Below are 26,400 nucleotides of genomic sequence, written 5' to 3' on the forward strand. Positions count from 1 at the left end.
AGGATGGTCTCGAACTCCTGACCTCGTGATCCGCCCGTCTCGGCCTCCCAAAGTGCTGGGATTACAGGCTTCAGCCACCGCGCCCGGCCATTTCCTTCTTAAAGAAGCGCTGAGACTTTGCAGATTTATTTCTTAGTTTGGAGTCTGAAGAATCAAGAAAGGAAGCTGAAATGTCCCCAGCCGGCCTGTTTACTTTTTCACGTAGCTCTTGTTCATTGAGGATTCTGGGTATACCGACGCCATAGAAATGGAGTACCAAGCTCTTATCATATAGAACTGAAGCCAGCAGGAGGAGGCAGTGTGGTAAGGGTCGGAATTTATAGGTAAGAGGAGGCGGGGAAAGGTGATGTTCAACTCTGCCCTAAGCCACTTCACCCCATGTTTCTGGAGATACTTTTAGTGCCTCTCCTTAGTAATTACCTTTCCTAGAGAGCCTAGGGACCTGTTTGACATAAAGTGGTTAACTCCAGAGCTAGTCCTGGCTCTGCCCCTTGCTAACCTGGAACTCGGCAAGTTCCTTAACCTCTGTGCCTCCCTTTCCTTGTCTGGAAAATGCTGGTTATAATTGTACCCTCTTCCCAGGGCTGGTGGAAGAAGGGGATGAAATGAGGCATGCAGAGCTCCTGGCATGGTGCTGGCTCATAGCAAATACTCAAAAACTGGTAACTCTTATTGTGGAGTAATAATATGCTAGCGTGAAGTCCTCATTGCCAACCATAGCCCATAAGGTTTGAATCTGTACCTATTTCCCCTTGTTTTTTTCTGCCCTTAGCGCTTCATGTCAACCTCTCCTCTCTCAGGGACAGTCATCTCCACACTGAGGAGCCGCAATGTTCTTTTAAAATGCTTGTATAGTGAGGGTTCTTGTGGCCCCAGATCCCCATGATGAGAAGAGGCAGAAGAGGCCACCAGAAGGAAATGGTCAAGAATGGTCAAAAGATACTGACATATCCCAGGAAACTCTCATGAGCTCCCATTGGCAGAGGATACAACCAGCCTCAAATGTTTCACAAAACAAGAGCATTTGTTTTAAGCCTTATGATTTTGTTGCAAGTCCCATCCTTAGTTTGGGAGGTTTAGGGTCCATGATACAGATGCCAACATTGAGGATCTGTGAGCTAAGATAATGCACCAAAGTCAGGCAGGTGGTGAACAGTCACATCCTAGTTCTGCCCTAGGATCACCTTGGAGGCAGGGTTAAAATGTCAATGCAAGGACCCCATCCAAACCAACTAAAGAAGAAACTCTAGAGCTGAGTCCTGGCATAGCTATGCTTCTAAAGTTCCCCAGGTGTTTATAATGCACAGCCAGGGCCAAGAGCCACCTGCCTGCAATCCCACCCTTCCTTCAAGCCAGTGCACCTCAAACTTGAAAGCACATGAGAATCACCTGGAGGGCTCCTTAAGGCACACATTCATACCCGCTCCCCAGACCCAGAGTTTCTGATTCAGGAGGTCTGAAACAGAGCCCAAGAATTTGCATTTCTAGTAAGTTCCAGGCAATACTGGTACTGCTGATCTGTGGATCGCATTCTGAGAACCGCCACTTTACGCAATGCTAGAAAGTCAAACCCAGGAGACTAAATGTTCTGGTTCATGGTTTCCCTTCTTCTAGCAACGCTGTCCTATCCTGAATCAGAGCCAGTAACTCAGGCGTGCTGCTCAACTTCTACCAGAAACTGGGGAAAGTCAGGGGAGGCTGAGGGCTTGCTGCCTTTCCGTTTTCTTGTTTCTTTCCTTTTAAAAAATAATCCACCACTTAAGAGACTGCCCCTGAGCACTTACTGCTTGCTCTTCCACCAGCGGCCCAAGCCCTTGCCTGCAATGCAGGTCTTCTTAAATATTGAATAAGCCTGCCGCTCCACCAGCTGCCGCAGCTGGGGCTGAGGTAATGTTGATATTGACAAAGGCTTAATGTGATTAATCAGGTTAGAAAGATCAGGCTGCAGAGCTGGTTTCATAAAAGACCTTCATGCTCTTCTCTATCACAAAAATCCCCTGAGCCTCCACACTTTCCCTGCCCATCCTGCATCCCTTCTAAGGCTTGGGGATTTTCCCCCTCTTTGCTGGTGTTGCTGTTTAATGACCCATTAGGTTAGTTAGAGTCATCTGGAGAGAGGGTAAGGTTTTGAATAAGAGCAAAGATCATTAGGTTGATATCGTTAGTGTTTATTTATCCAACAAATACTTACTGAGCACCTACTCCATGCCAGACACTAGGTGATAGTGTACTGGAGATATAGTGGTAAATAGAACAGTCAAATTATCCTGTTCTGGTGGCGTTGACATTCTAGTGGGGGGAAATAGGCGATTGACAAAATAAATAATTAAAGTAGATAGCAGGTACACAGTGCCAAGTGCCGGGGGGGAAATGGAGAAGGAGGAGGTAGAGTTCTGGGGAGGGAGGTGCAATTTTAAATAAGACGACATTTGAAGAAAGATCTGAAAGAGGTGGGTAGTGGACAGAAGGTGGAAAGAATTAACAGGACCTTTTCCAGAACATCAAGCTCAGAGATTTCATCATCCTCATCAAAATAACAGTGACTAATGTTTGCTGAGCACCTACAAAGCGCCAAGCCTTGGTCCAAGCAAACACAATATATTGACTTGGTAAATTCCCAAAACAACCCAATAAGGTAGTTGTTATTGTTATCTTCATTTCCCAGATGAGGAAACTGAGATGCAGAGAGATTTAGTAACTCGTTCAAGACCACAGAGCAGCAGAGCTGGAACCTGAACCCAGCTAGATGAGCAATTATTTCTACCCCCTTCCTCTACTCTGAGCCCCCTGCTTCTCAGGAAGGGGCCTCACATCTGTGGTAGATTGCAGAACAAAATCTCCCTCTGGGTAGAGAGGGGTCCTATTGTCCTCTTCATTTCCAGGGAGTTGGTGCTATGAAGAGTGGAGGATAGAGGGTTCAGTCTGTAAATGCAGCCCTTTCTGAGCCAGTTTGAAGTTTTCATCAAGCCTCCCCAAGTTTGCGCCTTCGTGTGAACCCTGCACTGCAGGCAGGATGGCCTTTTCAAAATATGAATCACATCAGGTCACCCTTCTGCTTGTGAGACCCCATTGCTCTCAGAATCAAGACAAATTGCTTGATTTGTCTTGATTGCATGGCCCTGCAGGCACTACCCACCTCATCTCACACCCGCCTCATCTCACCCTCACATCTCACACTCTAACCATGCTGGCCTTCTTTCAGATCCTGCACTGCTACCTCGGGGCCTTTGCACATATTGCTCCCACTGCCAAGAACACTGTTCTTTTCTCCTCTCTTTACTCAATTAACTCCTATTCATCCTTCAGATCTCAGGTCAAACATCACTTCCTCTGGGAAGCCCTCCAAGATTAGGTCAAATTTCTTTGTGAATTGTGCCCCTCTCTTTAGAATCTTTGCCTTCATTTATCATTATACAGCTATTTTAATCATTTTCTGCCTGCTCACGGGAAGATACCACATCTAAATTGTTTCCTACTACATCCCAACACTGAGCACAGTGCCTATCACATACTATAAACGACCAACTAGAAGAGAAGGATTCCCCCCAACCAAATATTCCTCAGAAAACAAAAAATCAGTTCCTTCTTTTTGTTTATTTATTTTTATTTTTATTTTTGAGATGGAGTCTCCCTCCGTCACCCAGGCTGGAGTGCAGTGGTGTGATCTCGACTCACTACAACCTCCACCTCCCGGGTTTAAGCAATGCCTCAGCCTCCTGAGTAGCTGGGATTACAGGCACCTGCCACTACGCCTGGCTAATTGTTGCATTTTTAGTCGAGACAGAGTTTCACCATGTTGGCCAAGCTGGTCTCGAACTCCTGGTCTCAAGTGAGCTGCCCACCTCAGCCTCCCAAAGTGCTGGGATTACAGGTGTGAGCCACTGTACTAGGATGAAAATCACTTTCTGTCCAGGTTCTTCAAACGTTTTTCACACTGTTAAGCATTCTCTTTCCTCCCAATTTGCTTTCTTTTTAATAACAAAATAGTTTAAGCAAATTCTTTCTCAATTTTTTCAACTATCATGCAACTCCAAGTGGTATCTCTTCCTTTCCTATTTGTCAGCAAAAGGTATTTGCAGTAAGTGACTTTTACTAAAGTTATAAAACCTTCCTTATTTTCCTGGTTTAATTATTTCCTCAATATGTATTGGTGGTGAAAGAACAGTTGTGTGGATGAATTGCTTATTTTATATAACCATGTGGTTCTAAGTATGTGAGTACAAGACAATTAACGAATCAAATACTAATAGACATTTGACAAGTCCACTTACATCCCTAATGGGTTATTTATTCAAGTTGAGCAGAAAATTTTTTGGAGGGAGAGACAGATTCATCATTTTCTTGGGAAAATATGAACATTGTAGGTTATATTTGGGGCTGTGATTTACATGCTAGTAGATGGTCAATAAATGTTTATCAAATGAATAGATGAATAATTGTATGTAGGTTGAGGGAGGTCCCACCTAGCAATTCAGAGACTAGACATTCACTTCCGAATTATCTTCTTTTTAAAAAAATGAACATGTACTTTTAACCTCACACAACTGCCCTCTAACGTGCATTTGGGTCTCAACGAGCAAACTCTGTCTTAGGAATATTATTTCTTCAGTTGGGCTCCAGAAGGCAAAACAATTAAGAGTGATGGGACTCAGGCGTAAGTCAAATCAGGAAGGATGACCTAGCTAACTGGCCCTTTCTGACAATGCACAGGGCACCTCTACGGGTGCAGAGTCCTCTCACTGGAGAAACTCAAGCCCATTTCCCAGGCAGTGAAAAAGAGGATTCATCCTCCTCCCAGAATGACCCATGAATCATTCCTGAATCACTCCGGAAACTTTTTACACTGCAGATTCCTGGTGTGACCCTAAACCTTCTGAATCAGAATTTCTAGGGATAGGTCTTGAGCATCTGCATTAAAAAAAAAATACCCCAGGAGATTCATACACACACTAAAATGTTATAACCACTAAGGTTTGTGATTGGACAAAAATAGCACCCAGACATTTGAATTTCTTAGATGAGTAAAATTTTCTTCCAAATTTAGGGCTGTCCACTTGCACTGTTGTTGTTTTTATTTACAAAAAAGGGGCACCAATCTTTTGTTAAAAAAATGCTACCATACATTGCCAATGTTTTGTTTTTTAAAAATATATTTTAACGTTAAATGAGCAGAAAAGAGATAATGTCAGGACAAAGGTTTGTTTGGTTTTTTTCCTAGGAAAACCCGATCGGCAATATTTTGCCCACCTATAAATGCCTAGTTCTTCTCCTTTCGCCAGGGTCAGTGGAAACTTTGTCACAGGCCAGATCTGAGTTTGGAAACCACCAGCGTAAGCAAAGAAACTTCAGGAGCCTTCCTGAATTAGGAAAATCCAAAGACGAAAGAAAGAGTTTGTATTGGCTGCCATGAAGTAATGATGACAATGAGAGTGTCCTAAGAGGTCCATATGTAGGAACCCATTTGATCTTCACAAGAACCCTAGGAGATATCTGCTGTTATTAACAGCATCCCCACTCTGCAGCTGGAAGAAACTTAAGTACAGGGGGCTGTGGTAATCAATCAAGTCTGCACAGCTAGGAAGGGGTGAAGTGGAGACTTGGGCGCAGGGAGCCTGGCTTTCCGTGCTGAGGTCCTAACTGTTGTGGTGTATCACCAGGCAGCCAGCTGTCACGAGGGCCACACGTGCCTGATGCACACATGCATCCCAGGCTTCAACCAACCAATGGATGGGGCTAAAGAACAGAGAGCCCAACGGTTTGCTGATGGCTCATACAGGGGTGTGGTTTCAACTTTCCACCCTCTGGGAAGCAAGCACTGTTGGGTGGTCTGTGGCTTGGAGCAGGTGCAGTGACCACTTGCACCCACCTGGAAGTGCTCACAGCCCCACCAGATGGGATCCACTGGGAAGGATCCTGAGACCACCAAATTCACTGTCTGGTTTTTTTTTCCAGCCTGTGACTGTGGTTGGCCCGGTGGATCCGCTATGCTTTGGAGCTTTATGGCTTGGCCACTGTCATCCCTGACGACTGAACCTGGTTTTTGTTCCTAACTAATCTTGTGATCTTGGGAAATTGGTTTGCCTCTATGGGGCACAGTTCCTTCATCTGTAATGGAGGAAGTAATTCCAACTCTCCTCTTCAAAAAGTTATTGTGAAAAAAAAAAAAACTGAATCTAAAAGTAATGTTTAAAAAAAAATTCAAGTCCTATACAATAACAAACAACTTGCCATGTATCCAGCAGTGTCTGAGTGCTTCATGTTGTATTAACTCATGGAATTCTCACAGCCACTCTATGAGGGAGGTACCATTATTATTCCCATCTTTCAGATGAGTAAACGGAGGCCAGAGAGGCCAAGTAACTTGCCCAGGATCACAGGATAGCAAGTATCACAGCTGGAATTCCAATCCAGGTGGTCTGGGGACAGCAGCTGTGCTTCTAAGGACTGCGCATACTGCCTCTTCCTGGCCAGTGTGCCCAATCCTTTACTGGAATGATATCCATGCATTGGATCCAAGCTGGAAGGAACTAAAGACCAGAGAATCGACTTCTGTAGAGCTTTATTATTTACTTTTTAAAAAGCACTTTTAAGTTGCTTTATCTTCACAATTGCAAATAGTAAGTAGACAGTGTAAATTGGGGGTACTGAGGTTTCCTTATCTTCTATTGCCTGTGTCCTTGTCTGAAAAATTGTAGTAATAATAATAATAATAATGTCTCCTTCCCAAGGCTTCTTGAGGACTAAAGGAGGTCAGTCATGTACCCCAAAGGGCACGGCAGTCCACACACAGTGCTCTGTGACTCCATGAAGAAGCATATGGACATCCATGGGCCTTAATTCATGCTCTCCCTGATAATTCATTCTCTCCCTCTCTATCTGGGAGAGAAGGAAAGGATGAATTATCAGACACATCTGGAACTTGTGCCCAAATGGATAGACTCTTAACTCAGTGCCCTTTCTAGCAATAGGGTGATGTAATGCTGGAAGCAGGTCAGGAGCCCCTCTGGGCGTCAGTTGGTGACCTGGGGCTGCCCTCACAGTTGGTGTCAACCAGAAATGACCACCCCATAGTGACCAGTTGGGACAAAGGCTCCCATCCAGACCTGCTGCCATGACAACCAGAGGAAGAATTTTCCGACCTGGAGTCTTCTCAATCCCAGGCTTTGGATAGCTTCTGGGGGCCTCTCTGGCCACTCAAGGACTCCCACTTCCAGCCGCTGTAGCATTTTACCCTCTGAGCATGTTCAGGACAAAATGAGCCTTTCTGCTTTCACCAATCTATTCCCAGAGGCAACGTTGGCATTACATGAGGAAACCCAGGCTCTGGGGAGAGGACAGAGGCCCTGAGGAGAGGACAGAGGCCCTGTGGAGAGGACAGAGGCCATGTGGAGAGGGCAGAGGCCCTGTGGAGAGGACAGAGGCCCTGTGGAGAGGGCAGAGGCCCTGGGGAGTAGACAGAGGTGGTGAGGAGCCAGTGTGGCTACCCCAGATGGGAGCAGGGTCTCTCCACACAGAGTGGGAAGTAGCCATTTAAGGGGGGGTGGGGGCAACATCTCAGCCTGAGCCAGGGACCACTCCCGAACACACACATGTGCACTCGCACATTCCCACACACACCAGTCACACACACATGCTCACACCATACCCCCATGTTCACAGTACCACATACACACACTCACACACATACACACACAGCACAGCAGGCAGACCCGGCCGCACTTGGAAGGGATAAAAATATCTATTTACCTAACCTCCCAGGAGACTGTTTTAAAAAAGTTTCATCACACAAAGCACATTAGCCATCATCTTATTTCACTCTCAAGCAGGTTTATAAAATGAATACTAGCGTTATCCCTCATCTTACAGAAGAAGAAACCGAGGCTCCAGAGACTAAGTCACTTTGGCAAAGGTCACACAGCCAGTGGGTAGCAGAGGCAGGATTCGAACCCACATCCACCCAGCTCCAGAACCGGCTGCTCTCTCCTGCCTCCCTCTACGCATGCGTGGTGTCTGATGTCATGAGGACACTCAGCATTTGTTAGGCAAAGAATCAAAGTGAAAGAGTAAAGCGTCCACCTGTGTTGCCCAAACGATCATTAAATCTCTATTAAAATGAGTCTTCCTGTCCTGAAAGAATCCCAGCTGGCCAGTGCAGGGAAAAAAATTTTCAGAAATACTCTGGGTTGCTGGAGGGAAACTCATATAAGAAAAATGGAGAACAAACTGGGGGATTGATGCCTTGGAGAAAAGCAACAATTAGAAGCAAAAGATTAGATGCCCACCTTGCAACATGGATGGATCTTAAAGACATACTGCTGAGTGGAAAAGAAGTGAGAACTTATGAGAGCTATAAAAATACGTGTTTTGAAGGGACATATACAAGCAAAAGAAATACGCATAAGCAGAGTAGAATAGGGCTGTCTATGAATGGAGAGGAATGGGGTATGAGGCAAAGAGAATAAATAATGAAAAACGGAGGAAGAGATGGGCAAGGATCAATGATGGCTGTGTACCAGGAAGGAAAAAATTACTCAACTCTCATCATCTCACACCCTAACAAAGATTCTTCTAATCTACGAAGCACAAGAGTCCTCTGTGAATAACAGAGAGGCTACAAATGAGGCCAGTTCCCCTCTCATTATAATCAAAAGCACAGTCCCCCTCCGGGTCACCCACACGAGTGTACACCACTTATTTCTTCCTCGGGAGCTTTCCTCGAAGCACTTATCCATTCTTCAGATGAGAAGACATGACTTGACCCCTCTGCAGAAGTTGGCCAAGGCTGGCTACATAGGCCTTCCCGGTCAGATAAACCCCTCCAAGGAAAAGAAAAAGGAAGAAAGAAAATCTACAGAAACAGCGGCAGGTTCTATCTGAAAGGCAAGCCTACTGCTTGCTCTGTGTGAAGAGTCTCCTTCCCCGCCAAGGGCCCAGCTCCTGCTCCAAATGCTGGTTTCTCCTGCTTTCGTCCTTAGGTGCAAGCCCAGTCTGGCTGGTTCTTTTCTGAATGGGCCTAGCTAACTCCAGGAACAACAGGTAGGTCTCTAATGATCAGAGAGGAAGCTGCAGACACCAGAAGCTCATGTCTTCCATCACATCCAGCAGCCTTTCCCACAGTCCCTAGAGAAAGGCTTGGCCAGACACCCCAGCTTGCCACTTCACGGGGTGTCATCGCCTTCGCCAAGTTACAATATCCTGCTTCATGCTGATAGATTAATCCAGCCACTACTCAAGGGAGAGAGAGAAAAAAAAAAAAACAAAAAAACAAAGAAACCCAAGCTGCTGCTTTTTCTTCTGGGGAGAAGGGAACTGTGCATTTTAGCCAGCAGGGAATGGGCATTTGCGGAGCTCCCCGAAAGGCCTTGACTCTGCACACACTACTGAGGCCTTGCCTCGTAAGCCATTGGCCCTTGGTTACAGCCAAGGCCCCTCTCCATGTCCCTAGGATCACAAGCGCTGCACCATTGCCAGGAATAGGTCCCGTCCCACTGGAGTGGACCCTGATTCCTCTGGCCTTCTCCCCTTAAGTCTGATCCATCAGTAAAGCCTGTCTGCACTCGAGCAGAATTCACCCCAAATGTCGCCACCTTCATATCTGCCACCACCTGGTCCCTGCCCCATCACAGCTCCCCTCACTGGTCCCCTGGCTTCCACCCCATCTCCCCTGCTCCCTTCTCCACTCAGAGACCAAAGCAATCATTACCAACATTGTAAATTAGGTCACATCACTCTGGCATAAAACCATCCCTGCAAAATAAAATCAGACCCAGACTCCTGGGAGGTCCTGCCTAACCAGGGCCCTGTCTCCCTTTGTCCCTGCCATGTGACCCTCACCCCACTCACACCAGCCATCTGTCTGTCCTTCGTGGACAACACGGTTGTCTCTGCTTTTGCACTTACTGCCCCCACCTCCCAGGTGGGGCTCATCCTCCCTTCACCCTCTGTGCATGGCTGTTTACTCCTAGAAACTCAGCCTCTGCTGGCTGCCCTTTTTATAAATTAGTCTCGCCCCTCTGTCTCCCAACCCATCACTTGTCATTCTCCATCGAGTCTTCCTATCTCCTTCCTTCTTGGCACTTCACGTGGTCTGGAGTTTTCTTGTTTATGCGTTTACTTGTTTATTGGTTTTGCCACCCACTGGGCTGTCGGCTCCAGGGGGCAGGGAACTCTGGCTCCCTCGCTGCTGAGTCTGCAGTGCCTAGAACAGTGTACAAGACTTGTCTGGAAAGGAGGGAATGGGGGAATGAGTCTGCAGAGAGCAGGTGTTCTCAAAGTGTGGTCCCCGGGCCAGCAGCATCAACACTGCCTGGGAACTCATTTGGTGTGCAAATTCTTGGCCTCCATCCTAGTCCCACTGAATCAGAAACTCTGTGTTTTAACAACTCCTGCAAGGGGTTCTGATGCAGGTTCAAGTTTGAGAAGCTCGGGCATTGAACCATCTGCAGTCTCTACCCGATATCCCCCAGGTGACCAATGAGCGAATAACTAGCTGGGTGGTCAGTCTTGTCAGGGACAGGGGTTAGGTAAGGTGAAAGGAGTAAGTCTCCTGCCCTTGATTGACCTCTGAGCTCTGAGGGACAGGCCTTTGTGTGTCTAGATAGTCCATGCCAGAGCCACGCAGAGAATGCCAAGCCTAAGAGGGCTTCAGAACCACTGTGTGCCACCAGAGCAGGAAGGCAGGCAACTCACCCAGAAAGCTGAATCTTTGACCTTCTGAAAATTCTACAAAACTCCAAGCATTTGGCTTGGAGGTAAGATGACCAACTCATCACACAGTTTGCCCAGGCCTCTCTCCATTCTTTTTTGTTGTTGGTTTGTTTTGTTTTAGACACAGGGTCTCACTCTGTCACCCAGGCTGTAGTACAGTGGCACAACCACAGCTCACCGCAGCCTCAGCCTCCTGGGCTCAAGTGATCCTCCTATCTCAGCCTCCCAAGTAGCTAGGACTACAGGCGTGTGCCACCATGCCCAGCTAATTGTTTAACTTTTTTGTAGAGACAGAAGTCTCACATGTTGCCCAGGCTGGTCTCAAACTCCTGGCTTCAAGCGATCTTCCTGCCCTGGCTTCCCAGAGAGCAGGGATTACAAGTGCAGGCCATTGTGCCTGGTCTGCCTCTCAGTTTTAACACAACGTCCTATATCCCAGAACCCCCTTCAGCTCCAGGCAAAGCTGAACGGTTGGTGACCCTACTTGGAGCCCTCATCACCTGGAGTCTCAGGAATTCACAAACGCATTCCCTTGACAAGTAATTTCTGTGTGTCTTAAAGATGGGACGAGGAAGGCAGAGGAGTTAGGAGAGGAGGAAGATGGAGAGAGAGAGAGAAAAAAAAGAAAAGGAGGAGAGGCCAGGGGCAGAGGAGAGGGAAAGGGAGAGAGGGAAAGACGGTGAGAAAAGAGAGACTGCAAGGAGAAAGCAGGGAATTATTTAAAGGGTGGGAAAAGTAAGGAGACAGGGGCAGGGAAAAGGATAGAGAGTGGGAGAGATAAAGACAGAGACTTAGGAACTTAGCACCACAGTGACAGACGAAAAACATAGGCAGGCAGAGAGGGAAAGGGGAAAGGGGGCAGGGAGGAAGATGTGCAATGGAGCGGACCACACAGATGCTGTTTGGCAGCACCTTGCATGAAAAGCCTTCCAACAAACTTCGAGAAACCATCTCTCTTCTCCGCAGCCTCAGAACACCACCCTACCATCAATGGCTGGCACCAAAACCTGCTTACATAATATGTTCTCTGCTGAAAACTGCTTCCATTCACAAGTCACCACTCGTCATTGTGTAGGTGCATTAAAGAGGAAGACAAGGAAAAGAAAGAGAGGAAAAAGAAAAAGGCAGCTGAATGAACTCACTCAGATTATATTGAGAGATGAGAAGATATTTCCCCCCTCGCTCTCTAAATAACTCCCTCACGAACCAAACATCATTATGATGCTGTCAGATGAGTTTCCTCTTGTTGATTAATTGCAGGGGGTGGTAAAAAACCCAGCTTCCTGAGGCATGTTATCTTGCTCACTGGATGGATTACTAAACCAGAGTCTGACAGGGCTCCGTTACAATGAGATTTAAGCATGTGTTATATCATTAAAACCAATGACAGCAAGACAATTACTTCGAGGAAACCACAGTGACATTGCATACAGCAGCCTGGGCCCTCAGCACTGCTGCCTCCCCTCTTTTCCTGGCCCAAATGGGGAGCAGAGTTGGGCTAAGAAGAATCACTTTTGGCTGGGTGCAGTGGCTCATGGCTGGAATCCCAGCAATTTGGGAGGCCGAGGCAGGAGGATATCAAGGAGTTTGAGACCAGCCTGGGCAACACAGGGAGACCTCCATTTAACAAAAAAGTTAAACAATTAGCCCAGCATGGTCATGCCTGTAGTTCCAGCTACTTGGGAGACTGGGACAAGAGGATTGCTTGAGCCCAGGAGTTCAAGGCTGTAGTAAGCTATGATCATTATGCCACTGCACTCCAGCCTGGGTGACAGAGCAAGATCCTATCTCAAAAAAAAACAAAAATCTTTGTTCCCTCTCAAAGCCACTGCCTGCAAATCCCAAAGACATGGCCTGGTTGGAGAGCTGATTACGAAGGCCTTGCCACAAACCTACCTGAGAAACTGAGTTCTGGGGTCCTGCCTAGCAAAAAGTGACTCCTTGGAATTGTCTGAGGTTAGTAGGGAATGGGACCAACATGCTAGATCCAGGTTGTGCTCCTGTGGGATTCAGTAGCAGAAAGGAAATGGTATGTACAGGAGGCAATGGGCCTGCTCTTACCCTGCTCAGCCCCTTGGGGGATGATGGGGGCAGCTTGGCAAAATGTTAGAAGCTTACAACATACTTAGAACTGTTATAGTTAACACCTGTAAAAGTATTTTGCATTTTTAAAAAAATGCCTTCACTTACAGCAGTGGGAGCCCTCCACTCAGAGTTTCTGGTGCAGCAAGCCTGGATGGAACCCAAGAATTTGCCCTCCTAACAAGTTCCCAGGTGATGCTGATACTGCTTCAGGGTGGGGAGAACCACACTGAGAACCACTGAGTTAGATGGACCACCTGATTCAGGCTAATCAGGTGACCCCGGGCATCAAGAGCTTTTTACCCCCCAACAGAATGTAAATCCAGTAACATCCCCCTTTCTCTGTCCTTTGCCCCTCTTTTGCCTGCAAGTCTAGTAATGCAGCCCCCTCCCCCTGCTCCAAGAAACCAAGCCTGCTTCACTTTTAGGAAAGGCTCTTATAGTTTCTCATTAAAGTGTAAATCACTAATAAGGCTGGATGCATTAACTTACTCCAAAGCACCTGCTCTTTAACCAAGAGCAGAGCCTTAAGAAAAAGAATAAAATTTGAATGATGGAAATTTCAGGTATCAGTGAACTGAATGTCTTCAGGTGACTCAGGGAGCCCTCTTTGTACCACACCCTCCCGCCAAAAGATCACATTATGTAGGTAGGCACTTACTTTATCTAAGCCCCAAAAGGGATCGTGTCTTTTTTTTTGAGACAGAGTCTTGCCCCAGGCTGGAGTGCAGTGGTGTGATCTCGACTCACGGCAACATCTATCTCCCAGGTTCAAGTGATTCTCCTGCCTCAGCCACCCAAATAGCTGGGGTTACAGGCACACACCACCACACCCAGCTAATTTTTGTATTTTTAGTAGAGATCAGGTTTTACCATGTTGACCAGGCTGGTCTTGAACTGCTGACCTCAAGTAACCCACCCACCTTGGCCTCCCAAAGGGCTGGAATTACAGGCATGAACCACCCCACCTGGCCAGGATTGTGTCTTTATTGCCATTTTATTCCCAATGCCCATAATGGTGCCAGGCATACTGTAGGTAGTCAATAAATGTGCAATGCATGATAAATAGCAATGGGTGCTCTGGCAGGAAGAGAGAGAGGCCTGTCCTTTCCCTGTAGCAAATCTGAGACAGGAGCCAAGTCCTTTCAAACCTTTCACCAATGACTCATCATAATCAACAAACACTAACTGAGTACCTACTGTGTGCAGGCCTCTGGCTGGACCACAGGCCCCAAACTGACATGTTTACTAGTAAATCAATTGAGCTTCATTCATTCATTCATTCATTCACTCAGTAAGTCATTGCTGAGCACCTGCTGTGTGTTGACCCGGACACCAAAAAATGAAGACAGCACAGCCTTGGCCCTTAAGGATCTCACCCTGTAGCACCTGAGGACTCCTACAAAGAAGCGCTGTAGCAGGAAAAGCACTTCCCAGGGAAGGGAAGGAAGGCTCAGGTTTCCTAGAGAAAATACATTGCTCAGAGCTTAGAGCCTGGGATGATTCAGCAAAAACCTCCCAGGGACTTGAAGGAACAAAAGACTGAGTGGTCAACAGGGCTTCTTCTGCTAGAACTCTTCTCTGGGGCCTAACCCCCAGGCTCATGACTCTCCTGTTAGTTGTTTAGAGCCTCACAAGCCAGAGAGGGAGTCATTATGCTCATTTCACAGAAGAAGAAACTGAGTTCTGGGGACCTCCACCAACTGGGGAACTGCAGTGGGGAACAAGAGGAGCTGGCAGCTCCTGTCTCCAAGCTTTGTCCTCCCTCTTGTGAGTCACACAGCTACACAACTAGCCCAAAGAACTCACCTTCCTTTACCTCACCCTGCTCTTGTTTTGGTCAGGGGTGATTTTGCTGTTACCATCACCAACATCGCCCCTATTACGAACATTTGTTGGACATTTACTCCTTGCCAGGCTCAGTATAAAGTGATCATGAACTCTTAAAATTCTCACAACTGCATTCTTATTCCCATTTTGTAGATGGGGAAATTGAGGTCCAGAGAGGTGAAGTGACACAATCAGAAAGTGCTAGGACCAGGTTCTAAGCCTAGGAAATTTATTTCCAGAGCCCATCCTCTTAATCCCTATATCATGCTACCCCAATAAACCTAACTGAAGCAACTGAGGCTCAGAGAGGTTGAGGGCCTTGCCTGAAATTACACAGCAAGGAAATGTCAGAGTCAAAATTAGAAATAAGATCTGACTGCCCCCAGAGCCCACACTGTAGCCCATGGCTGGTTAAGGAGGCGGACAGGTGTGAGGCACAGAAAGGAGGGGCTATTTCTGCAGTGCCTCCTTCACTCTGTCAGCACATCAAGGCTCTCCATCCTGGGTGGCAGCTGAATTATTTAAAATCATCAGCTTCAGCCCACCATGACTGGGTCCCAGAATTATTTTTATCCCAGATTATGGCCACAGCTCTTAACAGAAATAAACCACACTGTTTTCTTCTCATTGCCTTCACTTCAATTCCTGACTTATCTGCAATTACAATCAGCTCCCCACTGAATGAGGGTGAAGGGCAGAAGACAGGTCCATGTGTCATGGTGGTTTTTATTGGAAAGCCATAAACTCTGTAGGACCCATTCACAGAGAGGGAAAGAGTTAGAGCATCATATCACATCCTACAAGGAAAGCCCAACAGCAGCCACCCCAACCGAATGCACATCTTCAGACAAAGCAGTCAGTGTCTGTACAGGGCAGTAAGAAGGAGAAAGGCAGAGTGAGCTGGGGGAACTGACTTTCCAGGCTACCACTGTGGAATCACAGAATCTCTGGCTGCTGCCTCTCTCCTGTCAACCAGAAAGGAAATGTCCACATTTATCTCCATGGCTAAGCTTCCTGATTACCAGCACGGGCTGGAGAGACACTGCTGAACATCCTTCCTCTGTGCCTCAGGCTGGATGGGGGGAGTAGGGACTGCTGGAGCCAGGAGTGAGGGGATGATGCCTTGGTCTTCATAATGGTGGGTTTATATGCTGCTGCCATAACTTACTGTGTGGTCTTAGGCAAATTGTTTTTCTTCTCTTGGCCCCCCGGAAAGGGTCAAACTAAATCAGAGGTTCTGAACTTGGGAGGCTGCTCACATGGGCATTACAGAGGATCCACCAACCCCCGATGCTGTGTGTTGTGTGTATATGCATCTTTTCAGAGCAGAGGTTCTCCAAGGGGTCCTTGCTGCTACTCCTGAGAAGAGTCTCTATGGAGCCTTCAAGTGCTGCAAAATCTACATCTCTGTGCCCCTGAGGCCATAAATAAAGCAGACCCCTTTCCAGCTGAGCTCAGGATTCTAGAAATCTGGCAAAGTTCTCACAAGAGACTCCCCTATCCCCATTCACCCCAAACAGAGCCTCTCCCCGACACAGGATAAATTCTCAAGCACAGTGCTAACCGTTCCTAGAAATGTGGGCGTGTGCAGTCACTCACACTCACACACATACCTATCTCAGAGTCAGAGAACCCCAGAACTGGAAGGGGACTTAGGGCCACCCAGACAGACTGCCCCATGGCATAGACGGGGAAACCAAGGCCCAGAAAGGGGAGACAGCTGGGACTGGAACCCAGGTTTCCTGACCCAAGTCCAAAGCTCTTTCCAGAAGCTTCTGTTTCCCTCTCCCTGGTGCACAACAATGCACCACTTCAAATGTGACGGGGGAGGAGGGAGGGCGGCCTCTTGGATCTTGGCCAACCCTAAGGAAGTGAGGCAGTGGAGAGATATTTGGGAAGTGTCCACATCTGGGCACCCAAGTCTTAGCTATCCCAGCTGGGCTGGCGTGTACCGATTGACTAAACCAGTTGTTAAAAGTATTAAAACATTAAAATAAAATAAAAATATGAAAATATTAAAATTAAATGGGGAGGCTCCCCTGAGGCCTCCGTGGCTCTCTTGACAGCCCCGTAAGATCCCCCAAACCTCTCCATAATCTAGCAATTAAAAGATTAACACTGAGTACAGCAGGGCTCCCCTAAGATCCCCTATTCCAGGACCCTAGCCATTCTGATCAATTAGTACCAAATTTCAATACTTTAAATATCACCCATAGCCAGATCTGTGGTTCTTTATTCGAACAAAATTTCCATACATTCATTATTCACACTCAAGGCTTCCCAGTGAGGAATCTAAGGCAACTTCCTCCTCAAGGTCACCCAGCAAGGGAAACTAGGAAGAGAAGTTAGGGATTTTGAGTACCAAATCTTTGGCACTAACCACCAGACAACCCTCCCCTTCTGCCTCATATGTCCTGCCTGAGCAGGCACATGCTCTGGGAATTCAGCATCTCTTCTTGGCTATGGGGCTAGAGAAAAAAGGAGTGAGTGAACCCTGCTTATATTTCAGGCTTGCCAATCTCTGACTGTTGTTTTATTCCTCCCACCTCCAAGAGCAAGAATCTAAAAAGGAAATCCTTGGGGGTGCAGAACACTGAGTTGGCCCCTGAGATAATAGCAAAGATGCTGAAAATAAGGGCATTCATTTCCAGAAAAGTAGATGTAATCAAAGCAGAAAGCAAGGTGCAATCCCCTTTTGATGGGTCACAGATTAGCATCAAAGGCATTTCAAAATTAAATGTGAGCTTTTGGATTCAGTTTCAAGGTACTTCCACTTCCCACTCACTAACAGGTTGGTGCAGCCTTTCCCCATCAGGATCTTGGAAAAAGAAACTAGTGCAGGGGGATGGTCTACCCTGGAACAAAACTGAAGCTGGAACCTGGAATCTTTCCCCAGAATTTGAACAAGCTTTTTTCCCCTCCTTCCTTGTGAGACGAACTCAAGGATAGAATCTCCCAAGCTAGTGCCAGGATGCTTCCCCATACAATCACTTACAGGTTACGCCACCTGTGAAAATAAAACATCATCTCCTCTGCAGGCAGTGGCTGCTCCCTTCTGGCCAGTCTGACCACTCATCCTAAGCAGAGTGTGGCCCTTTCCTGGCTCCCACGTCTCCCATCTCAGGAAAGCAGGAACAGCCAACCTCGCAAAAACCATCACAATTAAATTATTCAGCTCTTCCTGGAATTGGGTACAATCTAAGCTCTGTCCTGTGCAAATCTTACCCAGTGTGCTCAGGCAAGAGTTACCCTTCCAGTCTCAGGTGACCCCCTCCCCTCCAGGGATAAGCACTCACTTGCTAAGTCAGAATACCCAGAGTTCCTCCATGCCAGACTAGCCACCCCCACAAAGGGTTAACTCTTTCAGAGAACTGCCGGCTACTTTCACCAGGTTCTGCTGCAAAGGAGAGGGCAAACTGGGCAGAAGCCACAATCTTGATCGCATTGCCTACAACATGAGCACATTTTACCCCCTCCCTGGGCACTAAGCCAAAATCTCATTTGGCTTTGGGATGCCGCTTAGGTGATAAAACACTGCAGAATGTAGGCAAATAAGCATAGTCGTTCCTCGATACCCTTCTCCTCCCAACTACCCTTTACCCCACCAGCTCATGCACACACATCACAATTGGGATTCTAATACCCCTAGCCCATCTGCACAACCAAGGAGAATATCACTTACCGCGACGCGGGAGGATTGCAGGGGGAAAGGGTGAACCAAATTCTTGCCAACTCCTCCCTTCCCTGCCGGGTAGGAAGATGCTAAGTCCCAATGACTTGGTTCAAAAGCTCAGCGGAGGTGCCTGAAAGAAAATTGTTCATTTGAGTCTCCTACTCTTCCCAAAATAAAATCAAAGCACCAGTGCACACACGCAGACACACAGACACATCAACTACCCCTAAATCATGCAGGACCAAGACAAAAAGAAATACCACTGCCAGAAGCGGAGAAAACTCGGACCAGCCAGTGAGTCAGTGGACAAGGGACAGTGGCTCCCTCAGACTGTCCTCCACATGGATGAAGGTTTTCGCTCTGTACGCCTCTCTCTCTCTCTCTCTCTCTCTCTCTCTCTCTCTCTCTCTCTCTCTCTCTCTTTCTCTCTTTCCCTTCTGCCTTCCTTTCCAGTCCGCGTAGGCAACTCCGGGCTGCTGGCAGTAGACGAATCAATTGCTTCCCCAGAGCCGGTTTCTGCCGCGGCTGCCACCACTACTGCAAAGCCCTGTGTGAGCAAGGCAACCGGGGCGGCAGCTTCCCAGTGCAGGGGGAACCGAGCGGGAACCAAGCCTGCCTCCCACCCGTGATTTATGTGTGCGGTGCCTGGAGAAAGAAAGGTGGGAGGCCGGGAGGGGAGGTTGGGCGCACCAGAGATCCCAGCTGGTCGAAACGGCAACCAGGGGATTGGCGGTCAGCACCACGGACAGCGCTAAGATGCGGTGGAGGACGAGATGGGCGGGAAGCGAACCCCTAGGCAGAGAAGTTAAGTAATTGGATGGTTAGAGCAGAGAAGGGGGAGTCCGGAGGGGTGGGGGACGGGACTTCTCGACATCACACAGTCTAGTCGGTGACAGCTTACCTACCACACACTTGTTCTAATACCGTCGCTCATTCTCAGAGCAAAGGAGCTATAACTTCGCAGCCCCTGTCTCCCACACGCCCCCAGTCCTGCATTGCTCCTCTCTGCTCAGACAAGAGTTTGGCCCCAGTGTACGGGGCTCCCTAAGTGGTTTTTCCCCTCAAAATTTTGCCCAGCTGACCTGTCCTCACCCCCATTGCTGCAGATTTCTGACCTGTACCTGGAGTTTCTCAGAATTCGGGGCAGAAAAGCTCAGGCGTAAGAAACGGAAATTTCTAAGGGGCAGGATGGCTTAGTTGAATAAGCACTTGACAATCTTCTGGAAGCCAGATACAGCCCCCTTACAACCCTAGAAAAGTCATTTAATGTTTCCAAGTCCCATCTGTAAAAATGATAGTATAATGACCTCATTTTTCCTAAAGATAGGAAGCAAGAGGTTAAAATGCAACAATAAGAATACTCAAGCTGTGAACCACCATGATTTCATGATCCATAACCTGTCCTACAACACAAATGTTTGGACAGAGCAATAAAGGAATTGACAGCCCACCTAGGATGGCATGGGCCAACCTCACCCTTCAGCATGTGGTTTGAGTGGAATGAAGGGAAATTTTAAGTCTAAATCAGACCATTGAGCCTTGGCCAAAGACCCTTCCCTGAAAGATCCAGACTGGCTTTCTGAAATGAAATCGCTATACGGACAATGAAATAAAAGTATCAAAAGGGGAAATATGTAAAGAGGAATGGATTCCCATGGCTCCCAGTGCTCCAGCACTCAAGGGTCCTATTCCTGCTAACTTTGGGAAAGGGCTCATGTTGGAAAAAGGCCAGGAAATATCAAACAGAACAAGATCTGCTTAGAACTTCTCTGCAAAGTGAAGGAGAACTCTCTCTATTGGAGACTCACATCTAAAGCTTCCCATCCAGATGGCCCAGGGTTAACTACCACATTTGTCACTTACTTCTCCCCATGAGACACAGGAGTTAAAATGAAAACATTTAGAGCTTCATTTTAAAAACAATTTTTCAAGACAGTGTCTCTGCCAGGTGCAGTGGCTCACGCTTGTAATCCCAGCACTTTGGGAGGCCGAGGTGGGTGGATTACCTAAGGTCAGGAGTTCGAGATCAGCCTGGCCAATGTGATGAAACCCCATCTCTACAAAAAATACAAAAAAACAGCCGGGCATGGTAATCCCAGCTACTCGGGAGGTGGAGGCAGGAGAATCACGTGAACCTAGGAGGTGGAGGCTGCAGTGAGCCGAGGTTGCACCATTGCACTCCAGCCTGGGCAACAAGAGTGAAATTCCATCTCAAAAAAAAAAAAAAAAGATAATGTCTCACTTTGTCACCCAAGCTGTAGTGCAGTGGTGCAATCATAGCTCACTGAAACCTTGAACTCATGGGGTCAAATGATCTTCCCACCCCAGCCTCTCCAGTAGCTAGGACTAAAGGTGCACATGAACATACCCTGCTAATTATTATTTTTTTATTTTTTGCAGAGACGGTTCTCACTATATTTCCCTGGATGGTCTTGAACTCCTGGCCTCAAATGATCCTCCTGCCTCAGCATCCCAAAGTACTGGGATTACAGGTGTGAACCACTGCATCTGGCCTAGAGCTTCATTTTATAGATGGTGATAATGATGATGATGATGGTGGTGGTGGTGGTGGGGGTGGTGGTAGTAATTGTCATCATGACGGTAATCATGGTGATGATTATAGTGATGGTGTTGATTGAAAATGATTATGCTGATGATGTTGATGGTGATGATTATGGTGGTGGTGGTGGTGACAATTATGGCAGCTATTGAAAACCTACTGTGTGCCAGCCCTTCTGCTAGGAACTTTACATGTATCATCTTCCGAAGTCCTCACCATGACCCTTTCAGGGCACTAGTATTATTCCCATCTTGCAAATGAGAAAACTTAGAATCAAGAGATAAAATTCTTTGCCCAAGGCTTCACAGTAAGTTATAGACATTGCATTCAAACTCAGGGTTGTATGATTCCAAAGAACATGCTCCAGGATGTCTCTCTCACAGTCCATTTCAAATGCATTCTACAAGTTTGAGGGGAAAATTTCATTGAATATCTTCTGGGATGATCCTGTGTAATAAATTCAGTGTCCTCACTTTACAGATGGAGAAACTGGGGACCAGAGAGGAGAAGTGACTTGTCCATAGTCAAAGAGCTAGGAAGTAGCAGAGTTGAGTATAGAATGTAAGACTTTCAGATGCCAGGACCTGTGGTCTATTGCCTAGGGTAGTCCAAGGCACATATGAAACTCTCAAAAGACAATTTCATTTGTTTTATTTGAGAGAGAGTCTCGCTCTGTCACACAGGCTGGAGTGCAGTGGTGAGATCTCGGCTCACTGCAACCTCCACCTCCTGGGTTCAAGAGGTTCTCATGCCTCAACCACCCAAATAACTGGGACTACAAGCATGCACCCCCCTTTTAGTAGAGACAGGGTTTCGCCATGTTGGTTAGGCTGGTCTCGAACTCCTGACCTCAAGTGACCCACCCACGTCAACCTCCCAAAGTGCTGGGATTACAGGTATGAGCCACCACACCTGGCCGCCTCAATAAACATTTGAAGAGTGATTCAAGAAGCCCAAGGAGAAATGAAAGTCATCTAGGATCTGGTGGTGGAATCAGAACCCAAATAGTTCCCAGGCCTCTTGGCTTCCAATCCCAAAGAATTTCTCACAGCTTCTCTGGCCATTAGGCATGTATTCTGGGAGGGCCTCTCATGAATTCAGCTCTCCCTTAGGGAATGCCAATAGCTACCAGCTGCTGCATACCTAGACACCTGCATGCGTCAGGCATTGTACTAAGCACTTTACAGTGATTATCCCCACACTTCACAACGACCTGAAGTGGGTGCTGTTATTGCCCCATTTGCAGACAAGAAGACGAAGGTTCAGGCAGATGATGTGAAGCCCCCAAGCTCACACAACCAGGGAGCAGCAGAGGCAGCGATGCAAATCTCAGGTCTGTCTGACTCCAAAGTCTGTGTTTTCATGACTCTGCCAGTTTTTCCTAAACCAGCCCCCCTAGAGACCCTGTGGAAATGAAAAGAGGCCTCAACTGACCCTCTACTCTGGTTTCAACTAGAACAGTTAGTGGTGCTTTTAACTGCTTTGCATACTGGGCATCTGCCCAAGCCTTCATTGAAACAAGGACTTTGCAGCAAAATTAAAAAATAATAATATGGTTGAAACCGGAACTCTGCACCCTCTCTGGTGAGCATGCCATCTAGGAACTAGCCTTGCCTTGTCAGGGGACCTTGCCCCACCCTGCCCACCTCCCTGGTCACCACTGCCAAACCCCTCTTCTGTCCCCGGTGCTTCTGGAGAGCCCTTTGTTCAAAGAACCAGCTGCTGCTGTAAGCTCCACCAGCCTGTAGCACTGCAGCAGGGAGACACCTCGAAACCCAGACTCCTCAAGGCTGAGCCCAGCCAGGCTCTGATGCTCTCGAGGCTTCATTCAACGATAGAACATTGCGAAGATTCCTCAGGCCCCAATTCAGCGAGCTGCCTTGCTCTACCCTTGTTTTATGGAGCAGAGGCAGCCCGGTAAGACATTCCATCACCCCAAAGAGGATGGGAAATGATGATGGTAGTAATAGCTACAGCAACAAATGCTACCCACTACCTCCTGCACAATTCGTATATGTGCAGCAGCATCATCTCCTCCTCCCAAAAATCCTGTTTCAGGATGATAATGGTTTCATTTCTGTTTTATGAAACTGAGACTCCTAAAACAACTAGCCTGAGGCCATTGAGTTCATAAGTGGTGAGACTGGAATTTGAACCAAGACCCTGTGAATTTATGATCATTATGCTACCTGGCATTCCTAATTCCTAATCATCTCTCCTTTTGCAGGGGGCATGCACTTACTATTTAGCAGGTGCCATGCTTTATCTCCCCAGCACTATTCATGACTGACAACAGTGAAAGGAGGTTGTATTGCGCTATTTACCCATTTTCAAGATGAGGAAATCAGACATGGAGAGCTCAAGTGACTTGCCCAAGATAACACAGCTAGGAAGAGGGGGAGAATGGGGTGTAAATCTGAACAGTTTATCTCAAGATCTTCTGAGCTTTTCTGTCTCCCAAGGAAATGAGCACTGAGATAGCCCAGAAAAAGAGAATGTTCCCATTTCACTTAGCAAGTGTAGTAGGCAAAATAATGGCCCCAAAAGATTTCCACATTTTCATCCCCAAAAGGCGTTAATAGATTACCTTAAGTGGCAAATGGGACTTTGCAGGAGTGATTAAGTTGAGGATCTTGAGGTGGGGAGATCATCCTGGGTTATTTGGGTGAATCCAATGTAATCACAAGGGTCCCTACAGGAGGGAGGTCAGAGGGCCAGAGTCAGAGAGGAAAGGTGTTGATGGAAGTATAGGGGGAGAGAGAAAAAGAGAGAGGGGGAGAGAGAGAAAGAGAGGTAGGGAGAGGTATGAAGATGCTTTGTAACTGGTCTTGAAGATGGTGGGAGAAGCTACCAGGTAAGTAATGCGGGCAGGCTCTAGAAAATGGAAAAGGTGAGGAAAAGAGTTTCCTCGAGAGCCTCCAGAATGAACACAACCCCACGGCTGACACCTTGGTTTGAGGAATTCTGACCTCCAGGACTGTAAGATAATTAATCTGTGTTGTCATCAGCCACAAAGTTTGCGGTTACTTGTTACAGCAGCATAGGAAACCAATATAGCAAGTCTGCCAGGGGACCCTACATTAAGAAGCCCAGAGCAAATCAGCTTTAGGAGTCACGACTGAGGTCCCTCTGAGACAAAGAACCCAATGCTTCAATCATACTGCAACCTATTCTGAACAATACCGTGTGCGTGCCCTACAAGAGAAAGGACACATGCTCAAAGCTTTAGCCTGAACACTGGGCTTTGTCGCTGGATGACACTGCTAGGGCATCCATGCCTTCTTCACTCCCTCCTCCTTCTCCTTTAAGAGCCTCCAGGGAAATGCTACTGTCAGGGACACAAAAGGGAAGAAATGTCACAGGGCAGCTTTCCAGGAGCACAACTCATCACAGGGAATCAGTCAAAGATAGAACAAGTAAATGAAACAAAGAGATTGGTGTGCAAGAAAAAGAGAGAAAGAACATGAGACAGAAAGAGAGAGAAAGGATTGCTGGGTCCCTGAGATTGGCCTGTGTGCACTGACAAATCCCTTCCCACAAGGAAAACGGGAAATGCAGGGAAACCCACTAACCTCCTTAGGAAAAGACACAGTAGGACTTGGCGAAGCAAGCTTTCGAGACAAGTCAACAAGTCTTATTTATTAATCAGTCAATTCCGCGTTATCAGGCAAGGCTCTGCCAGGGGAAGGGAACTTGGACTTGCCTTCTCCGATATTCGGAGTTTGATTTCAGCTCCCCTACTTCCCAGTTTGGGATCTTGGCATGTCACTGGCATGCTCCAAACCTCAGTCTCCTCAACTGTAAAATGGGACCACAATACCTTCCCCACCCATCTCCTGAAGCAGCCAGGATGTTGCACTGAGCTAATGAATAGGAATGAGTTTCATATACTCTAAATGATGAATAGCAGCTACCATTTACTAAGTGTCTACTATGTGCTGCGTGCTTATCCAGACTCCTATCCTCAAGGAATGTAGTTAAAATGTCCAGCCGAAAATGACCATAAGTAAGGGGAAAAGGACAGCAACAACAGAGATGGCATCATGAAATGGTTAAGAGGCCAGGTTCTAGAGCTAGGCTGCCAGTGTTCAAATCTGACTCTGCTACATGCAAACTGTGTGACCTTGAGAAAGTTACTAAACTTCTCTTTGCCTCAGTTTCTCTATCTGCAAAGCAAATGATAGCACTTCCTCATATGGTGGTTGTTAGGATCACATTAGCTAATATATGTTAAAGCACTTAGAGTAGAGCCCAGCACATAGGCAGCCCCATGTCTGTCATCTTTATTCATTATCATTGCCATTGTGATTATTACTTATTATGGAAGAGAGGTGTCTTCCAAAGAGCGATACATGCTGTGCTGAGATCCAAAAGGTGAAGTTAGGTGGTCTAAGGATGTTTATTTTTTCAATGTTTAGATGTTACATTTTTACTTTAAAGCACATTAGAAAATTATTATATTCCCACTTACAGCAGTGACATAATGTCATTTCCATCACCTCCATAGCATTATCTGCCCTGAAATCTGAAAATCAGTCGGTCCTGAAATCATTCTTCTGGGTATGCTAAATTTGCCTAACTACCCTCTGCCCCCCACCATGCAGCCGTATCTTTCTTTTTTTTTTTTTTTTGAGATGGAGTTTTGCTCTCGTTGCCCAGGTTGGAGTTCAACGGCACAATCTCGGCTCACTGTAACCTCCGCTTCCAGGTTCAAGTGATTCTCCTGCCTCAGCCTCCCAAGTAGCTGGGATTACAGGCATACACCACCGTGCCTGGCTAATTTTGTACTTTTAGTAGAGATGGGGTTTCTCCATGTTGGTCAAGCTGGTCTCAAACTCCCGAACTCAGGTGATCCGCCCTCCTCGGCCTCCCAAAGTGCTGCTGGGATTATAGGCTTGAACCACCTCACCCAGCCACAGCTGTGTCTCTTAAGGCCAGCTTCCCATTAAGCCAGTAAGTACCAAAACACAATCTTAGACCAAAAGAATAAAGTAAGCACGTAGGACCTTTCCTCTCCCAGGTCCTCTCCAGAATCGGAATCTGTTTCTAGCCTGTAACAAACACTTATTGAAGGCTGACTGCATTTTCCTCATCTGAACTCCTGCAACAAAACCTCACCTTCTCCCTGTGTCCACCCTACATATAACTGGCTCCCCCACCAGACTGGACATTCCAAGAACACAGCCCGATCTTGTGTATTTCTGAGTTATCAAGGGCCAGAACAAATCTGATGCTTGGTCAATATTGAATAAACGAATTATTCTTAGAACTGTTGATGCTTGCAACTTTTGTTTTCCTGGAATCTCATAAAACTTACTGGTATCTGACCACCCCAGATTGCATGTTTAGTTACCATAAATGAGATACGACTATAGTTCACGGGATTCTGCAAAGAGCCCCTTATCTTCAAAATGCTGCTGTCTTTGAACAATTTTAGGGGGACCTGGGCTAGATCATCACCTCAGAAGAGCAATACTGGAGTGGCTGCTGCAGGGAGAAGGCTGAATAAGATGGGAGAAGCTGGAAAACCTGCCTGGGGGTGAGGTTG

The 26,400-nt window shown here is 47.0% G+C and overlaps 1 protein-coding gene across 7 annotated transcripts in view; it reads right to left on the reverse strand.

Annotated features, from left to right (window-relative positions):
• Positions 1-26,400, reverse strand: part of LOC105493384 (rabphilin 3A) — a 334,145-nt gene that overhangs the window by 98,448 nt on the left and 209,297 nt on the right. For 3 of the 7 annotated variants that reach the window (XM_071071032.1, XM_071071031.1, XM_071071030.1), the window contains one exon: positions 18,302-18,422. The exons of 1 other annotated variant lie outside the window; for it this stretch is intronic. The gene's annotated coding sequence lies outside the window, so the exon portion shown is untranslated. Of the gene's footprint in view, positions 1-18,301; positions 18,423-18,552; positions 18,960-18,982; positions 19,089-26,400 lie in introns of those variants that run through there. 3 more of the 7 variants (XM_071071034.1, XM_011760971.2, XM_011760973.3) reach the window with 2 other exon arrangements.

Source organism: Macaca nemestrina, chromosome 10 (genome assembly GCF_043159975.1).
Source record: "Macaca nemestrina isolate mMacNem1 chromosome 10, mMacNem.hap1, whole genome shotgun sequence".
NCBI classification, from domain to species: domain Eukaryota; kingdom Metazoa; phylum Chordata; class Mammalia; order Primates; family Cercopithecidae; genus Macaca; species Macaca nemestrina.